This window comes from Belonocnema kinseyi, chromosome 8 (genome assembly GCF_010883055.1).
Source record: "Belonocnema kinseyi isolate 2016_QV_RU_SX_M_011 chromosome 8, B_treatae_v1, whole genome shotgun sequence".
Lineage (NCBI taxonomy): Eukaryota > Metazoa > Arthropoda > Insecta > Hymenoptera > Cynipidae > Belonocnema > Belonocnema kinseyi.
The window spans coordinates 138,506,819-138,527,253 of record NC_046664.1 but is presented as its reverse complement, the minus strand read 5'-3'; the positions used below and the strand labels follow the sequence as shown (position 1 = coordinate 138,527,253).

The window sequence follows — 20,435 nt, the reverse complement described above, 5'->3', positions numbered from 1 at the left end:
CAGAGAGGTGTCTTTCAGGGCGACACCATGAGCCCACTCCTCTTTTGCCTTACATTATTGTCACTATCTCTAGCACTACGCCATTCCGACGGGTACTTGTGCAGCAAACCTGCAGATCGAAAGTACAAGGTCACTCATGTATTTTACATGGCTAAAAACAGTGAGCAACTGCATCTAGCTCTGGAGATTGTCGAACGATATACTAAGGAAATTGGAATGGAATTTGGGTTAGAAAAATGCGCCAAGGTTTATTTGAAGCGAGGAAAACTTAATGGCATCCCTGAAGATCCTGAGTTCGTTGATAGAAGCGCCATACGACACCTTTGCGCTGGAGAGACTTATACATACCTGGGCGTGCCACAGAGCCGCATTCAGGATGTGACATCTATAAAGGATACTCTTCGAAGCAGATACAAACGTCTCATCCGACAGATTTGATCTTCCGAACTGTCGGCGAGAAACAAAGTATCTGCAACGAACATGCTTGTACAAAGCAGCGGAGGAGGCTGCTGAAACACTTGGACTTGACTTCAGTATTAGGGGTGAGCAAAATGCATCAAATCTTATCTATCTCGAGTACTCACTCCTGAAAGCCCGGATCAAGAAAGCACAAGAGAACAACTTTCGTAAACAGCTCCTCTATTTATTTATTAATCATTTTTTCATTCAAAGTATGGAAAAACTGAAATTTTGTACATCACAATTTTTTACGCTTCAATAACTGAGCAGAAAAATTTTATATTGTCTAAAATGAATGTTTAGGGATTCATAAAATACAAATAATTTGTTTACTTTCCATTTATTTGTTATAAACTAATTGACAAATAGTCTTATTATCGGTCAATTTTTTTTTACTAAAAGTGCTTCACATTAATGTAGGAATGACATTTAATAACAAAAATAATTTGAAACTTAATAAAATTGCGACCTTATGTGTTCCTTATTCTATTGAATATTTAATAATATTTGATAAAATATTAAAATTAAAAATTTTCAAAACAAATTAGATAAACAAATTCAAAATTTTGGTCCTTTCGCATAGAAATTTTTTTTTCACTGGAAATGTTTAAACCTGTTGGACAAATGACTGCTAGTCACAAAAATATTTGAGAAGTTAACAATAACCATTGTTATAATTTTATTCTCCTGACAAAATATTCAAATGTAAAGTTTTATCCAAATTTTTGTTTTCTTTAATCGCTCCAATGGCTACGGATAACCCTAAAAATGTATCTTTGATAAGATTCAGTATAATATAACAACTTGCATGTTTATAAACAATTTACATAAACAATTTCCAAATGTTAACAGTTTCATTCGGAAAAGGTCGTGTTTTCAATTATATTGAAAATGAATTATAACACTGCATGCTAAGATTCACACAATACAAATTTTTTTGACAATAACACACCGACTTGGCATTTAAAGAAAATTTAAATTTTATAAAAACTTAAGTTTAAATATTTTGTTACAAGAATTGTGAATAACAGTGGTTATTGTTAACTTTTTCTAATATTTTTTTGACTAGCAGTCATTCGCCCAATAGCTCAAAAATATCCAGTGCAGAAAAAATTTGGTATGCAGAAAGGCCAAAATTTTAAATATGTTAGCCTAATTTGTTTACAAAAATTTAAATTGTTATATTTCATCCAATAATATTAAATATTAATTATTTTAAGGAATACCTAAAGTCGCCCGGGATATTGAAGGAAATTGTAATTTGAAAAATCTCAAAATTTAATATTTTGCAACAAAAATTGTTTATCACAGTGGTTATTATAAACTTTAAAATTATTTTTGTTATTAAATGTCATTCTTACATTAATGTAAAGCACTTTTAGCAAAAAAAATCGAAAGTTCTCGGAACTTGGAGGAAGACTGTAGAACAACATTATTCTTAATAAATCCTCGTTGTGTTCACTTCCATCTCTTGAAGTTTATCTACGGCATCGAAGAACTTTCCATTGTCCTCCCGGATATTACCTTGTTCCGCCATTTTGTGCAGCATCAGTTGTTTCAAAAGGATAGTTTTTCGAGGTGGCCCTGTACACTGATAAAATGTGTGTAGCTTCTGCCACTCCGCTCACATACTCCCATGCGGCGTTTTTCACAAGCAGTGCCCGTACTTGGAGTTTCCATGTATTAAAGTTATCTTTTTTTAAAGCCTCGATACGCGCCGAGTGCGTGGAGCTCATTTCGTAAAATTTTATGATCACGCTTCCCCTCGAACTAAACTCACTTCCGACAAGATTTTCACCAGTTGTTTTACTACCAACATAAGACGCGATCTTCTGAGCCCATAACCTGTAGGATCTGCAAAGACTCTGGACGTTATAAGAAATATAATCCGGTTGCTTTTAACGATATTTATTATTTAGAGATGTAGGCAGCTTTTTGGTGGCTTCTTCTGATCATGTATATGTTTTAGATATTGTTGTCATTGAGCTCTTAAAAACTAGTAATTTTTTCATTACCTACAATAATAATTTCAACAATAAATAATTCTGTTCAACTAGAACAAATAATAAAATCAATAATATCAGCAAAATAAATTATAGAAATATCAAGTTCGAACTGCTATCAAAATGTTTCTCAAAATTAATTTTTACTCATATTAAACTACATATTTTCATAACATTTTTTTTTTAATAACTAGAAATAGTTACTCTTATTTTTTCATATATGCTTTCTTGTTTATTTGCAAACAGCATCAAGTTTTTAATTATTTGTGCTTTTTTTAATGCAATTCAAGGAAAAAGTCAGACATACCTTTCGTCGCGCTATCTGTTGGATTAGTTTGACCAACATTTCCCCTCCGGATCGTAAGAAAACTACTACTACATACACATACACGGTCGAGGCAGGGGGCTAGTTTTTCGACATTCGAGCGACGGGCGGATCGAATCGAAAATACTATATTCGATCCGAAAAAATACACACGTATAATATATATTAAAAATTTGTCATAAAGACAACCGTAGAATTTCACCGGGAGCGGGTGCTAATCTGAAAAATTGCACCCGCTCCCAGCAAAATCGCGGTAAAATTTCAGCCACAACCACGTCTCACAATCGTGAGATAGGTGAAAAATGTGCTATCACACACCGAGAAGGGTCCGCACTTCTCGGTAGTGTCGGAATATTGATAGCATCACTACAATGCTCTGAATATATATGGATATACTCCTTATCCCCGAACGATTATCTGTTCTGGGCTTCTTCTTCTGTCCCAACTAAGATGCATGCATCGTTCTCGGTAGTACGGAGATACCGCTCATCGGGCTCGCCGGCCTTCGGGCAGCTTGGTTGGGTGTGGCTGGTTAATTTGGTCATCCTTGAGGCTTCTTCAACGAAGTTGCCTCTTGGAACGACCAACATCTCATGCTTTCCGACAGATGATCAGTCCGGGGCTTTTTTTCTTTGACCGCACAGAGGTAGCACTGCGGCATACTCTCGCATGCCTTAGCCCTATAGCCCTCCTTGCCGCACCTCGAGCATCCTTTTGTCCTATCAGGACCCTTACGTAAGCGATAAGACACCCACCCCACCTTGAGGTGTCTTGCGCTTACCAGTTTCAACGTTATTTCCTCAGTCAGCTCAACGAAAACCTTCAGAGTTCCTCGGAAGACTTTTTTTGTGAAACAGACCCTGACTTCTCCAGCGTGCAATCCATCAATGTGTTTTCTGACTGCATCCTCGACCTCCTTCGCGCTCGTCGTTGCTTCAAGGTCCCTGACCTCAACCTCCGTGGGTGGGGCAAGCTCATGCACGGCATTTTGAGGACCGACCACCTTCCGAATAGCAGAGAAGAATTTTCTTCTGCCATCCGCTGCTGGTCCTACCTCGATGAGGATATCCCCCTGCCTGGTCTCCCTGACACCTCTGATTTTACACCGACGGTTTCGGGATTAACCATACATTTGAGGTCCTTTAGGACCTCCACATAGCTTGATCCCTCTGATGGTTTTATGAGAACCGGTTCGGGTCGAGCTCATCTGATTTCCTTGGGTGCAGGTTTCTTCCTGTTCTCTCCACCACACTTTTTTGGCGTGGACGTCGCAGCAATTGTAGTGTTACGCGTCCTCGACCTTTTCGTCTTATGACGGGTGATACTTGCCTCGACGGAGCTCAGAGAAGGCTCCCTCTCTCCCTTCCCAGTTTGGGGAGTGGAGCCCTCGACTGCTTTTTGGGTTTGAGTCCTCGTCTGACTCGTATTGCTCTTCTCCTGTCTCTCATCGCTAGCCCTTCTCGCTTTTTTAGCAGCGGCTTCGTCAACATCTCTTGGAACAAATGAATAATGGTATTTAGCATAGATATTCGTGCTAGATAATTTGTCCACCAGCGTCCGTGCTTCCTACACTCCTTCTTTGACTGACAACCACATGTTCCTCTTTTCAGATCAGAACATCTCCATTTCTCGGATGATTGTTTGATCCCCCCAAAACCCATGGGACCAGCATCGACCACCGGGGCTGGAAATTGATTGGAATCAGTGGGGAGATTGCTACTCCCTTGGTGTATGTTGTTTTTAACATACGCGCTCATCATTGGTTTTCATTCGGGGTTCCTTCCCCTAGCTGGTTTTTGTCCGTCACGGGTTATTTGATTTCCCCGGTACCACCCATGCCTGGGAAGCATTCCCCTATCCGCAACATGGGGAGGCGCCCGATGATAAGGACGATTAGTTTAATAAAATATTCTGGGTACAATCGTTCCAACTCCCTTCTAAGGTCTCTATACCTCTCTTTCTTTTGATTCTGCTTGGCTATGATGTTTTTGCTAGCTGGAGCCGAAAATTTGATGTGTGTGTGTGTGTGTGTGTGTAGGAGCGTTTACATATGAAGTCACGCTTCATTTTAAGCTCCCCTCCCCCGTACCCTTTGTCACACTCAGGCACGAATTAACGACACCCCCACCTATAATAGTACCTCACGTTCTTTCGACCCCCCGTCTTTCACATTTTTAAAAAATAATTATAAAATACTTTTCGGAATCTTCTAAAATATGTGAATCAAACATTACATGAACTAAATCGAAAATAGAAACCTGATTATTAAGCACGCGCAGCATTATTTTCCTGTTCTGTGTTATAAAAAAAATTCAAATAAGTAGTCACTGGGAGTTTCATTCTCTTGTCCTTTTGAGAAATTTTAAGAATTATCTTTCTAATATTTTAATTTCCAATTAGAATTTTTAAATAGACATTTAAATAAAACTTCCTGAATTTGAAACTGTGTTTGTGACTTAAACAGGAATTTCATTAGTGGCGTGATAACTGGAAAATGTATTAGATTAAAATGTGTACACTTATACACGGGGAGATAATCTTTTTCCATTTTTATTCTTGATATTTATTTTTAATTTATGAATTTCAACGAAATTGAAGAAAATGAGGAAATGAAACTGATATTATTAGAGGACCCGTTAAAAATATTAGGAATGTTTATTCAGTACATTTTTGTAAAAATAACTATGGTTTCATTTGCAGATATTTATTAGTAATTTTAGATATATATTAGGGTGGCCCAAAAAATCCCCTTTAAGAAATTTCAATGGACGTCGATGTCAAATCATTCTCTCCTATAAACAAATTAATGCACATTTTGTGATTTTTTAATAAAATGATTTTTAGAATGTTGTGTGCAAATTTGGTGTCTTATGGATTTTATCATGTAAAACGAGATTAAAGATGCCTAATTTTGCAATCGGTGATTTGAAAGTAATATATTTGAGATCTACGTATTTAGAGTGCCTCTCCTCCTAATTTTCTATACTAACCGGGCTACCTGAATACGGGCTACCTAAAATATTCACAAATTATATTTACGATATATTTCAATTCAATACAAATTTTAAAAATTCTATATATTTAATAATTAAAGTATATTAGTACCCATTTTGAGATTAATTGGAATATTTTTTTAAACACGACGAAAAAGTATAGATAAAATATCATTCTTTCATGTACTTTTTGTATGAATCATTTCAACAATTTCCATTGTACTTAATAGGGCGTTGAGGCGTCGCCTCGGCTCGCCAACAACAAGTCCTAATAATGCTCAAACTAATGAGGTACAGCATTTTTTCGCCAAAAATGACTTGAGTTGAAACTTTATTTAGTTTAATTTTGAACTTCGCACGAATCGATTGGCTTCAAAATGGAACTTAAGACGATTTTTAGTGAAAAGGAAAAACTGCTTCTGGTAATAAATAATTACAAATTTTATCAATACAAAGAACTAAAATTTACAGGAAAGTAGCATTGGCGCTGTAATGAATATAAGGGTTTGAAAAGTGTTTATACTTTAGGAAGTGCAAGTGGGAAGGGTACTTACAAACCTCTTGAGCTGAATTCGTTCAGATTAAAACTATGCCTGCTTTGCTCCAAGCGGAATTGAGGATTTAGATTTTGAGGGTGTTCGACAGCGACCGGGATTCGTGTGCGCTCCTTTGTGATTCCAAAGAGATGTGATTTGCCTATAAAGGTTAAAAACTTGAGAAGTATTTAGTAATAAATTTAATATCAAACTGAAGTTTCTTGTTAATAAACTCCTTCAGATTTTAAACTTTTCTATGCAAGTAATATATCATTGGAATCAGAAATGTTCGTAGATGATGATTTTTCTATTTTCAAATCGCTTAATTGAAAAATTAAACATTTTTTAGTTTACTTATTTAGCATGTCTGTGTATAAAAGACCCTTTGCTGGAGGAAGCTGACTCACACTGAGGTCCATGAATAGACCGCAAATTGTAGTTTGAAGTATCGGACCTATTTTAAAAAACACATTTCTGACTAAAATCACTTTTATTCGTATTATTTTTCATTTAAGTTTAGTATTACGTTTTGCAAATAATCACTTTCTGATATTTTTTCTGTCCTTTAAACAATTCTAGGTTATTCTTTGAGGATTTCTGGCGTAGGCTTATTTGAAGTACGAAAATAATGTTGCAAAATGTAATTTTTAAATGAAAAGAAATTTGTTACTAAACAAAGACTTCTTAGGAAATTAGTTGAACTTTTAATCAACAAGTTGAATTTTCAACCAACAAATATAAATTCTTAACAAGAAATATAATAGCTGATATTGAAATCCAAAATGATTTTAATTCCAAACAAAATAGTTAAACCCTTAACCAAAAATATGAATTTCCAAACAAAATATTAGATTTCGGCCAAAAAGGATGACTTTTCAACAAAATAGTTACATTTTCAACCTTCTTGTATTTTCAACTAAAAAATATCTTTCAGTCACTACAAAAAAATTGTGTATAAATTATGATTTGAAGTGAAAAATAATTTATAATACAAAATAAAAATTTTTACTGACTATATTTTAAGTGTCTTTGTTTATTTGCTTTAAGGTTGTTGTATAAATATAATTTTCCTAAGTTTCTCCAGAAAATTCAAAAAAGGTTTTGAAAGATTTTAGATACGTAAAAAGAAAAGAATGGAGACAATTTGTAAGAATATTTGTTCATTTTGCAAGAGTTTACACAATTGGAGGACAAATTTTTATTAGTTTAAAAGATATTATTTTCAAAAATGCTCAAACGCTTCTGAATAAATTTTTTTACTGATTTGCACTTTTCTCAAATATTAGAAAAAGTTCTGCTGAATAAAAAAAAAATACCTTAAAATCTTCCAGATATTTTTCGACAATTTTCTAAATACTTTGGAATGTTTCGAAAATATTTAAAAATATTCTTTCAAAATAATGTTTTATATTACCAAATTATTATAAATTCCTCCACAAAAATAAGGACATTTTATTTTTTCGAAAACTTTAAAAATTTTTCAGTTGCTATGAAATTAATTGTTTTAAATCTTAATAAATCTATATTTTATTTTAAGTTTCATGATTAAAAAATTGTTCAAAATCCTCAAAAAGTTGAAAAATTTAATTTAAATAATTCATTTTAATTTTCAACCAATTTTAAATTTCTAGAACCTTAAAACTTTTTTCGTAATCATTCAAAGTTTTCAGAACTTTCAGCTATAATTTCATTTTACTCATCTCTTCGAAAGTATGAAAAAGTTAAAAAATGTAGTGTGGCAGAAAAATGTCGAGAGCAGAATTATTTTTCAATACTAAAAGACATTCAAAACTAAAATGTCTTCTTTTATCTACGTGTAGTTGTTTATCAATATTCTGAAAAATTTTCGTCCTCAAATGGAATTAATGGTTATAAAATTTATATGAACTTTAAAATATCAACAATATTTTATATGTATAGATTATTATATTTAAATCAATTTATAATCATGCAACAAAATTTTCAAATAATTACTTAATAGTTAAATATTAGTAATATAAAAGCCATAGGTTTAGAAGTTACTTTCAATATCATTTTTAAGAATTAAAAAAAGGACCCCGCACAATTTACATTAAAATCCGACCCGGTCAAATTGGCTGAAATTGCCATATAATATAGTTCAAAGCCTCCTGATAAAAAAATACTAATGGGTACTAGTTAAAAAATTCAGAAGTTTTCGAGATATGTGGGGTGAACGTGATAAATATGAGCACAAGCGAATGTAATGTCCCGCTTGGAACTTGAAGATAAGGTGCAGATTTTTTAATAAACTGTCATCAGCACAATCACTAACAATACTAGAGACACTGGTAAGACCAGTTCAGCTAATAAGGGCAACAAAATGGCGCTATCCTGCTAATAATAGGCAAAATCATGGCGCTGTCCTAGCAATGTAAATACTGTTCGAAATATTAAAGGTGGAAGACAGTTCAGTCGATAAATACAAGACTATAGGTCAGTCCAACTAACAAAGGCAAGACATGTTATTAGTCCAGTCAGTTAAGACAAGACTATAAATCAGTCCAATTAACAAAGGCAAGATATGTTATTAGTCTAGTTGGTTGAGACAAGGTTATAAATCAGTCCAACCAACAAAGGCAAGACATGTTATTTGTCCAGCCGGTTCAGACAAGATAATAGATCAGTCCAACCAACAATGGAAAGACATGTTATTAGTCATAAGACGTTCGCTCGCATTCTCATTTGTTTCTGAATTTCATGAACTCATATTTTCATTTGTTTCTAAATTTCATGCAGTTCTTAAACATAAGACGCTCACTCACATTGTCATTTGTTTCTGAATTTCATGCAGTTGTGAAACATAAGGGGATCACTAATAACATGTCTCGCATTTATTGGTTGCACTGATTTATAGTCTTGTCTTGACCGACTGGAATAATAACATGTCTTGCCTTTGTTGGTTGGACTGATTTATAGTCTTGTCTTAACTGACTGGACTCATAACATGTCTTGCCTTTGTTGGTTGAACTGATCTACAGTCTTGTATTCATTGACTGAACTGTCCTCCACCTTTAATATTTCGAACAGTATTTACATTGCCAGTACAACGCCATTTTTTCGCTTATTTTTAGCAGGACGGCGCCATTTTTTGCCCTTATTAGCTGGAAGAATCTTACCAGTGTTTCTAGTATTGTCAGTCACTGTGCTAAACACAGTTTATTAACAAATCTGCAGTTCATCTTCATGTTTCAAGCGGGACATTAGATTCGCTTGTGGCCATATTTTTCGCGTTCAGCTCTATCCATCTCGAAAACTTTGGATTTTTTGGGCTAGTACTCATCAGGATTTTTGATCAGGAGGCTTTGAACTATATTATATTGCAATTTCAGCCAATTTGACCGGAGCCGGATTTTAATGTAAATAGTGCAGGGTTCTTTAAAATTCGAACTTTCATTTCAAAATTAAAATAATTCTGAAAATTAAGTACAATTTTTTTTATTTTCACATTATCTTCTGACGACCCTAACTTGAGGAAAATCGTGTATTTAGAAGACAAAAAGGTATCAGCCATAAGCACCTGTGCATGAAAGGATGCATATGTGCTCAAAGGGCATCACTCTTCAATAGGATAAGTCACTGATTTTAATTGCAGAGTAATAACCCTTAAACTGTCGTCGGGGTTAAAGCTCAGGGCTCGCTGAAGGTTCTGTTTAAAATTTTCTATTTCAATTCTTACATCAAGAGGTGAACTTCAGAACACTCAACAACGTTCTAAAAATCAGTTTATTTTTAAATAAAAAAAGTGCATCAATTTGTTTGTACGAGAGAATGATGTGGCATTGACGCCCGTTAAAATTTCTTTGGATAAAAATGCGTACGATTTGTCTAAAACATTTGTCTCGTTTCACGATAGGTGGCGCCGTAATCTACGAAATTGAATTTTTCTTCATTTTACTGTTACTGAGAATGCACGCTTACAATTCTGCTATTCTCGAAATTAGTCTTAAAACAAACTACTACTTTTAGCGTAACCCAGGAACAACGACGTGGACGTAGCAGTATTCTGTTCCCTTCGGCATGCTTGATTAGCTTAAGTTCCCTTGCCTCTCACGATTGGGGGTGCTTGATTAACGTGAGTCCTTTCGCCTCTCAGGATTCGAGATACTCAGCCAATCATCTTTTAATTAAAGTAAGTGCTCAAAATCATGACCTTGGACTTCAATGCACTTACTAATCCATAATTCAAATGAATTTACACAAGGGAGAAGTGCATCTTCTTGAATTTTAGAACATGCACTTGTAATTCGGTCGATAATATTCTCAAGTGTTGGTGGTTTTTCTTTGTACACTTTGTCTTTCAGATACGGGTCTTTTTCTTAGGTTGAACACTTCCATTGGCAGTAAATTTTGTAATAGTATGGTAAAATGAAGCACGTGACACAATTCTATTCGGAAAACGCTGAACGTAGAGATTGACAGCTTTATCAAGATTTCTTCCAGCTTCTCCATACACCAGAACTATTTCAATTATTTCTCCTACAGTTAGATATTCCATTGTAAAGCAGTATTCAGAATAATCTTTGATCTAACTAAAATGAGTTTTGTCTTAAATGTATTTTTTCTAGTTTACTGTATTTAAGGGGAAAAAAGTAAACACTTTCATAATGTTTCGATAGCCTGGCTGACCTTATTTTTCGAAATATTTGAAAGTTTCAGGTTAAAAAAATCACCCTGTATATTCGTCATCGAATTCTCAGTTTGTCAGCTGCATTTCAGGGCTTTTTCTTGTCCTTGTTTTCTCCAGTTTAAAGCTCGCAGTTTCCAAATTGCATCTGTTCATTTTTCCCCAAAACAACGACCAGCCCATAATTATACCTTCCAATTAAGGGACTTCGGTTTCTTGCTGGTTATTTTGCTTAGTCTGGAAGTAAGAACATGAAGTCTCTGCTGTCGGGAGTTCATAATTTCATCCAAGATTGCTGATGTTAATGTCTCGTTGTGCCGAGGGTCGATGATTTTATTAACGTGGTTTATCAGCTTTTTGGTTTTATTTACTATTTTATATTGAGTTAATCGACCCAATTTGCACCTTACTTTGCTCACATCTATATCCAACCTGATCTTCCATGGTGGATCTCGATCCCTTGCTGGGAAAAAATTCATTTGCAGGCTTAATTCTGCGGCCCAGCGTTCTAACGGATGCCACAGCTGCATAGTATACAAGATTTTGCACCTCTAACACAGTTTGTGTTACGTTCAAATAAGTAGGTAAAACCTTGCTGTTGAGGTGTTCTATTAGTGCACGTAGATTATTTGTGATGTTCATTTTGGGCAGAGAATGCCTTAGTGTTGGTTCTGCACATCTGAACTCTCATAAAGCATGCCCAAAATTCCTTTCAAGGTGTTGTTTTTCTAGGATTTTGCTATGCACATTATCGTTATTAATATCCAGACGTGGTTCTAATAGATTCGGTACATGATGTTCATTATCCCTAGCACCTATGTCTTCAGCTTCAATGAAGTTTTTCAATTAAAGTTTTTTGACCTGCCAGACTGTACCCACTTATTTTTATGAATAGCTCTGGGTATTTAAGTAAGAAGAGTCTATGATGTTTTCTGCTCACACTTTGCCCACATTTCTCTGCCAAAAAAGAAAGGCGCATAGCATCTCTGTTAATATGGTATGTTCATTTTCGTCGCTTTTTTGTTGTTGCTGAACCTCTGCCTCTGCCTCTATAAGACCATCCACCTCTGGAAAGAACATCAATTGCCCTTGCTTGACTGTATGACGCGGCTTCCTCTAACGGAAGCTCATTGCCGTCGTTTTTCCACGCCAAATCAAACTGTTGTTCAATATACATTGCTCGGTCTTCTGTGAGGTGTAGATTAGTCCTGATGTCCTTCACCTTAGCGATAAGATCTCTCACTGCGACTTTCTATATATGAGGATACTTTGCAGTAAATTGTGTTCCTAAATTGAATCCTTTTTTCATTTTCGTTTCAAACTTTGCACTTTCTTAATAGAGACGCAACAATTGCTCTTTCATTGTGGTATCGCAATTGATGTTCTCCCACTGTATTTCTGTCGAGGTGGTTGGCTGCAAATAGCTAACGCTAGCCAAAGCATTATCAGCATGCACAGTTGATGTTCCACTTCTTATCGTTTGTCGCAGATGTTGTTGCTGGGCGGCTGTTTGATTAGTGAGATCTCCATGACAATCTCGCAGCTCACCATCGCCACCTTCCCGCATGCTGTGGTTCCCAGCTGTGGCTCCAAGGGCGCCCCGACGATTCCCGGGATGCGAAATGCGCTTTAATATCTTTAATATGCTCTCTATTATTATTTGAGTTCTGGTGTTCTGCTTAGTCTAGAGTCAAACCGAAGGGCCTATGATAAAGCCACCGAACGCGTCCTCGGATTGCGGATAGAGGGTCTCAGTACCAAGGGTTTCTGCTGAATATGGTTACAAAATTAAATAGGCAGTCGTGGACAATTGTCCAGGGGTGGTCCCGAAGGAATTAACCCCCAAGCGGTGGTGTGAAAACCGTGCCGAAAGCTGAATGGCTCCTGGGTGAGGTGTCTAGAACGGTGACTTCGGGATATCGGGCGATCTTTCAGAGTACGCAGCCTTATCCTTGCATGCGGGGCTCTACAAGGATGGAGAACCCCTTTCCCTAGCTTGTCATGGGAAAAACAATGACAACACCAAACATAGTTGTAGTAAGTACGGTTCAAAACAACAGAACGCGCAGGACTCCCTACAATGGGTCCGCCAACAATGCCGACAACTCTAGAGCTGGGGGAGCCAATCAAAATGGATTTAATGCGATGCATTTGCGGGATCTCGGGACCTCGGGACCTTTAGTTGGACGCAGCGACAAAATCACGACTTGCTAAAGTGCTACGATGCGAGTGTGGTCCCTGGACGGGGTTACATGGCACAGCTGTATGCTCTGTGGTGCGAGAAACACCCGGAGCTATCGCACTTTTCGCAGCAACGCCTTGCGAAACTATGCCGAATTACTCCGAAAAAGGGGCCGGCATCCAATAGAGGAAAATCGATGCCTTATGTCCCGGAGAAACATCAACACCAAGGTTTCTCTCAAGCCTGAAGCTCTGGCTGAAATGGATGATGAGCTTCGTCGACATTTTTCCGAAGAATCCGACCTTTGGGCTATCAATTATTGTATTAAGAGGGATGAAGAACTATTCCGCATCGGGACCAGATTGTATCAAAACCTTCTGGTGGAAGAAGTTTCCTTCAACCCATCAGCATTTGGCTCATATTTTCACCTCATATTCAAAGTCGGAAGAGGCTATTCCGGAGTGGTTGGTGGAAGGGCGCACAATACTCCTGCCGAAAATAGGCAACTTAGCTGACCCCAAGAATTACAGGCCAATCACTTGTCTGAACACATTGTATAAGATATTTACAGCTATCCTAAATGATAGGATTGTACGGGCAATTGAACCTTTGTGACAAGAAATGTATGAACAGCGAGGCTCAAAGAAAGGCGTAGCGGGATGTCGGGAGAACCTGCTCATCGATAGATGTATCTGCAAACATGCAGCATTCTACCATCGTGACCTGTCAATGGCCTGGATTGATTATCGGAAAGCTTTCGATTCGACCTCCCATAGACTAATCATCTGTCTTTCGGAAAGCTTAAAGGTTCATCCGCAAATCGTTAGGTGCATAGAGAGAGAGAGATTGATGCCGCTTTGGAAAACCAGATTTACTATCTTATTCGGAAGAAATCGTGTGACAACTAACAAGGTCACCTTTCAGAGAGGTGTCTTTCAGGGCGACCCCATGAGCTCACTCCTCTTTTGCCTTACATTATTGCCACTATCTCTAGCACTACGCCATTCCGACGGGCACTTGTGCGGCAAACCTGCAGATCGAAAGTACAAAGTCAGTCATGTATTTTACATGGACGATTTTAAGATTTATGCTAAAAACAGAGAGCAACTGCATCTAGCTCTGGGGATTGTCGAACGATATACTAAGGAAATTGGAATGGAATTTGGGTTAGACAAATGCGCCAAGGTTTATTTGAAGCGAGGAAAACTTAATGGCATCCCTGAAGATTCTGAGCTCGTTGATAGAAGCGCCATACGACACCTTTGCGCTGGAGAGACTTATACATACCTGGACATGCCACAGAGCCACATTCAGGATGTTACATCTATAAAGGATACTCTCCGAAGCAGATACAAACGTCTCATCCGGAAAATTTGGTCTTTAGAACTGTCGGCAAAGAACAAAATATCTGCAACGAACATGCTTGTCGTGCCGATAGTACTCTTCATTTGGAGTAGTTCCATGGACGAAGAACGAGCTCAGATCCCTTGATATCGGGACAAGAAAGGTTATGCATATGAAAAAAAGCATGCATCTTAAGTCTTCTGTTCCGCGACTGTACATCGCACGCTGTCTTCACAACAGGATTATTCTGGGTACAGTACATAGAGTCGCAAATGGAAGAGACCCTCTTCTTAAAATGGTCAGGAGTCATGAAGAAGTGGGCCAAGGAGCGTTTCTGTAAAAAGCAGTGGAAGAGTCTGCTGAAACACTTGGACTTAACTTCAGTATAAGGCGTGAGCAAAATGCATCAAATCTTATCTATCTCGAGTACTCACTCCTGAAAGCCCGGATCAAGAAAGCACAAGAGAAAAACTTTGGTGAACAGCTCCTCGATAAGAGGATGCACGGTATCTTCCACAGAAATGTGAAGGATCAGTCAGTGTCTTGTGAGCTAACGTTTGCTTTCCTCAAATCTCCCGGATTAAAGTCTGGTACGGAGGGTTTCATCTTTGCATGCCAAGACGGTGTAATTTCCACCTTGACATACCGTCGCCACATTTTGAGCCAAGACATTCCCAATGATAGCTGCAGGGCGTGCCATGCACACCCCGAGCATTTAGCTCACATACTATCTAGTTGTCCAACTCACGCGGGAACGACCTACATTCAAAGGCACAATGCGGCACTAAGAGTGCTTTATTACCATTTCTGTCACTCTTACGGCATTAACCTTAATATCGCTCCTCTAAATGCTCCTAGGGAAATTGAGTCAATTGTCGAGAATAGGAAGTGCTGCATATACTGGAACTTTATATTCTCGAAAATTGTTTCTGTTGCTCACTCGAGGCCTCACATGGTTCTTCTTGACTTCGAGAAGCGAACCATGTTCGTTATCGAATTTTCGGCACCGGTTGACAAAAACATCATAACCAAGGAGAATGAAAAGAAAGAGAGGTATCGAGACCTTATAAGGGAGTTGCAACGATTGTACCCGGAATATTCTGTTAAACTAATTGTCCTTATCATCGGCGCTCTTGGAGGTGCCAAGCTTTCACTTTCTAATGGCCTAAAAAGCATCCCTGCGTTTGAACAATATGCTAAACCACTTGCGGGAAAAATGCTGAAGGCGGTTGTCCTTGGGTCGCTCCGTGTTCTTAGGGTGCACGAGGCTTTTGCTGGATCGTCGTATTGACTCATTTACAGACTGTAACCACCTATCTCACGGTCGTGAGACGTGGTTGTGGTTGAAATTTTACCGCGCTTTTGCTGGAAGCGGGTGCGGTTTTCCAGATTAGCACCCGCTCCCGACAAAATCCTGCGGTTGTGCTTCGGACCCAGTTGTGCCACAGGCGACTTTGATTGCCTCGGAGGTGCCGTCCACTCTTCTCCTAACTTTGTGAAGTCCAGAAAATGTGCTTCGATCAGATGAGCCAAGGTATCCCCGTTAGACTCTGAGTACCCCCCGCCGGGTTAATTTAGAGCGCTGAGAATAGTATCTTGATTTCGAGAAAACACCTTAACCAATCTAGCCGAACCTGCTCCTTTCTTGATGTCAGTTCAAAAGGTGGTCCAGGTTTCATGCTTTGCCTTGTGTATTCACTCCTATATTCATCCCTTATTGTCGTGACTGAGAACCATAGTTCCTCTGTTTTGTAAGTACTAGCACGCCTGAACCTCTCTCTGGTTTTCCTGCGAAGCTCTTCGAGTTTCCCATTCGACCAGTGTGTCTCCTTGGCCTTTCAGACTCTTGAAGGTCGACAATTACTTTCATAAGTGGATTTGATGGCTTCCGTGAAAATATCGGTTGCTCTCTCCAGGATATCCATGTCTCTAATTGACCTACGCACCTCTGAGAGTGCACTTCTTAGTTCCGTGGAAAACTGACCCCAGTCAGTTCTTCTTGGATTTCTGGCCCATTTAGGGCCCGTGAGTACAGTGGATTTCAGCTCGAACTCTATCTATGAGTGATCTGAGAGAGTGGGTTCGTCAGACTCCATTTCTTGACGTTGTCTTTAAAACTACCGGTACAGAGAGTTATGTCAATGACTTCATCCCTGACTGAGTTACGAAGCGTCGAGGTGTTCCCCGTATGAACAATATCTAAATCAGTGGTGATAAGATATTCCACAAGATCGTTACCTCTTGAGTTGACGTCCGAGCTGCCCCACAAAGTATGTTGGGAATTAGCATCGCACTCCAACAGAAGAGGGAGATCCCTTACCTAGTAGTATTCCACCAGTAAACGTACCTTCACTGGTTGATTGGTATCGCTGTCATATGGGAAGTAAGCCGATCCCATGACTAACCTTCCTATGCCTTTAAGATCCGTGACTATCCAAATCAGGTCTCTGGAGCATAGTTCGAGCCCCTCCTAGACCCCGAATGGTATGTCGGGAGGGACCTCGGCCCAGGGATTCAGAAGGCTCGTGTTGGCTGGGCTCTTTCATCCTTCTATCATATTACAATCATGCATACCATTTTCCTCCTTTCCAAACTTTTCTCTCTACTCCTCTTAGCAAATACATGAAATATTTTTTTCATTCTACTATTTCCATATACTGGTTTACGATTTTTCTTCCGTTTCTCTCTCTCTATTAAATACCTTTCAATACCTCTTCCAATACCTCTATAATTTCCTACCTCTAGTTTCTGGACCTTCTCTCTTACCTCATCCACTATCACGAATGCTCACATCAGAATCCGATAACAATTATGCTCACAAACCACCCTATCTTACGTGTTTTTTCTCGCTGAACACGATCCTGTGGTCAGATTGAAGAATTAACGGCTGTAGGTCTCGATTATCGTGCTTAAAGTAAAAAAAATTCGAAATTTTCGAAAGAAGCTTGTTTTGAATGAATGCATTCAGGAAGAAAATTTCGTAAATGACACCTCAAACTTCACTATTCTAAGTAATTTGTCCACTGAACACGATTGTAAAGTTAGTTTTGAGCTTTATCTCGTAAAATTTGCTTATTTCGAGCTTTTACGTGAAAAAAGCGAAAAATAGTGAAACATTTTTTTTTTAAATTTAAAGCACGATAACCAAGACATGCAGCCGTTAGATCTTTAATCTGACCATAGAATCGTGTTCAGTCAGAAAAAATGCGGAAGATATGATGGTTTGTGAGCATAATTTTTGTCGGATTCTGATGCGAGCATTCGCTACCAAGTCAATAATGAATATTGAAAATTTCTCGATTTTCGTTTAAAATATTATAATACGACCGTAGCACAAAGTTAATACAGAGGACAAAAAAATGCGGTAGTCTAATGTCTTTTTAATTGCTTCAAATTCCATTTCCAATGTTTCAGAACGGTTTTGGTGGCGACACCGATCCAAGCAAATTTGTTTGCATCAATCAAAAAAAGTAACCTATGTGCATTCGTTTCTCGTCACTTTTTGCTTCTTACTATTTCTTATTTTACTATCTCCCGTTCCTTTCTCTCCTAGTTTCCCCGCTCCTCATTTCTTACTATCTAGCTGTATTATACCATACTTAACCCGGGTTCTTTTTCCCTTACTTCTTCCTTCTTCCGCTATTTTTGTCAACTTATACAGCAAATTCCTTTTTACCCATGTAAAATAATCCTCTATTTTCTCCGGGCTATTTTGCTTATCCTTTTCCTTTCATTACTAAAATTCTCCCCTACACCAACCCCTACCAACCTCCCGGTTTGAATTTTCTATATTCACTATCCTAAGCTTTTCCCATTTTCGCATCTCTGTTCTAAGTTCTGCCATCTATTTCCTAATTTTTCGTTTTATTTCCTCTTGTCTTTCTTCTTGCTTGTATTCGTTCATCTGTATTACCTCTATCATCACTTCACGCATTTAGTTTAACTGGAACTTTTCAACTTGCATTGTCCCTGTATGTTCAACGTTGTCCTCGTCTTTCCTATAGTCCTTCTCCCCCTCTATATTTTGATCTTTTCCTGGTGGCTTTCTGATAATTGTCGGTGTTTTAGGATGGATCCTGTTTCTGTATTTTCTTCTCTACTTTCTCTGTCTGCCCTATCCCTCTTCCTATTTATGAACGGTTCGATTGAGACAAAAATATACGCCCTCAACCTCTCCCTCTCTACCGTTTTCCTATATTGACCACTTTTCTGGTCATTTTTCTGTTTGCAGAATACTTCCTCGTCTGAGTCAATCGAAAACGTAACCTGTGTACCACTGTCACTCCAGCGCTACCTCACCCTGCTACCGTAATTTGTTCTGTGCTTCCCTCGCGTGCTAGTCTCTCCTTAACCTTCCCTGTAGCCTCCACTCGGTTTCACCTGTCTCCCCTTCCTGCTCTCCACGCTAACCAAACCAAACTCCCAGCCTTCACAAAACATAACACAATTTTTTACTTCAATTCTTTCCAGCATAAAAACCCTCCACATACTCTTCCAATCAACTCATCTCAAATCCCACTCTAAACTCACTACAATTAGCACCGCTGAATTACCACTACCGCTACGCTAAAAGTAAATCAAACTTATTTACAAAAAATCCTACTATTGTCATGCAAGGAGACTAACGCAAATTAAGAACACCAAAACGTGAGACGCAAAAGGAATCTACAGTGAACGACAATCACAGACGAGGAAGGTGAAGGTTTAAAGGTTTTCGTCGATCTTATGTGTAATTTTACTTTTTTCTATAAAATATGAGCCAACTGGGTTATTTGAACCTCGGATTCAGAATCAGTGACCCCAAAAACATAAGGATATGCTGGATAAGTCCATCAGGGATGAAGATATATTTTTTTGCCAAAATATGCACGAAAAATCGCTGTATTCGCCGATTTTACGTCTATATTTGCGATTTTCGAAAAAGTATGAGCCAAATTGGTTATTTGGGCCTCAGATTCGAATTCAGCGACCGTCTATTTTTTCGTTTTCTAGAAAAGTACGAGCCAACTTGGTTATTTGGACACCGGATTCGAATTCAGCGAAACCAAAAACATATAGATACGCTAGTGTAGTCTGTCGGACAGACCACTTTTTGTGTGTCGTTGTTATCAACCAAAAGGAATACATTTTTATTGTGTTCATATTCAGTAAGAAAATCAAGTTTCTACTCAAAGAGATGAGTTTTTAACCAAGAAACAATTTTAGTCAAGACAGAAAAAAAATTTAACTAAATTGTTGAACATTTTCAACAAAATACTTTTGAAAAACTGTTCCCTTATAGTTTAAAAATCAAGTAATTGGTTAAAAATTCGTCTTTTTTGTAAAACATTAACCTTATTGGCTAAAAATTAATGTTTTGAACATAGAATTTTTTTATAATGAAAAAATAGTTCTCTTAAAATGTAATCTAAAAATAACATAATTCCGTTCCTGATCAATTCAGCGACTTGAAGTTCAGAACCTGCCTAATGTTAAATGGATTCGCTCTTATTTGAAATATTTTTTATAACACTTTTTGTTAAAAATTAATTTTTTAAACAGAAAACTCAAGTATGACATTTTTGGTATCAAAATTAATTTTTTAAATTAAAGTGTGATCTTTTTTAGTTGAAAATCTTTAAAAAAATCTTTAAAAAATTCAAAATTAATTTATTGAAGTGAAAATTTAACATCCCATTTTTGGTTAAAAATTTATTGGTATTTTTAATTACTATCTGTTTTGGTAGAGAGCTCTTCTTTATTCATAATGTGTGCCCTAAGGGTTTACGTGACTTCAATTCCTTACTGTCTTTCCGCTAATATCTATATTTTTTCAATCTTATCCTTTCTATATATACAATTATTTATAACTACGAGGGTAGTTCAATAAGTCCTTAGAATGACCAACATATGGCGCGCGAATCGCTCCAAATCATCTGTTTTCAGTCAGCACCACTCCCGACTAGATA

The 20,435-nt window shown here is 37.5% G+C and overlaps 1 protein-coding gene across 2 annotated transcripts in view; it reads left to right on the top strand.

Moving 5' to 3' along the window:
- LOC117178865 (dynein light chain roadblock-type 2) overlaps positions 1–20,435 on the top strand; it is a 145,662-nt gene that overhangs the window by 96,028 nt on the left and 29,199 nt on the right. The gene's annotated exons all lie outside the window — the stretch shown is intronic.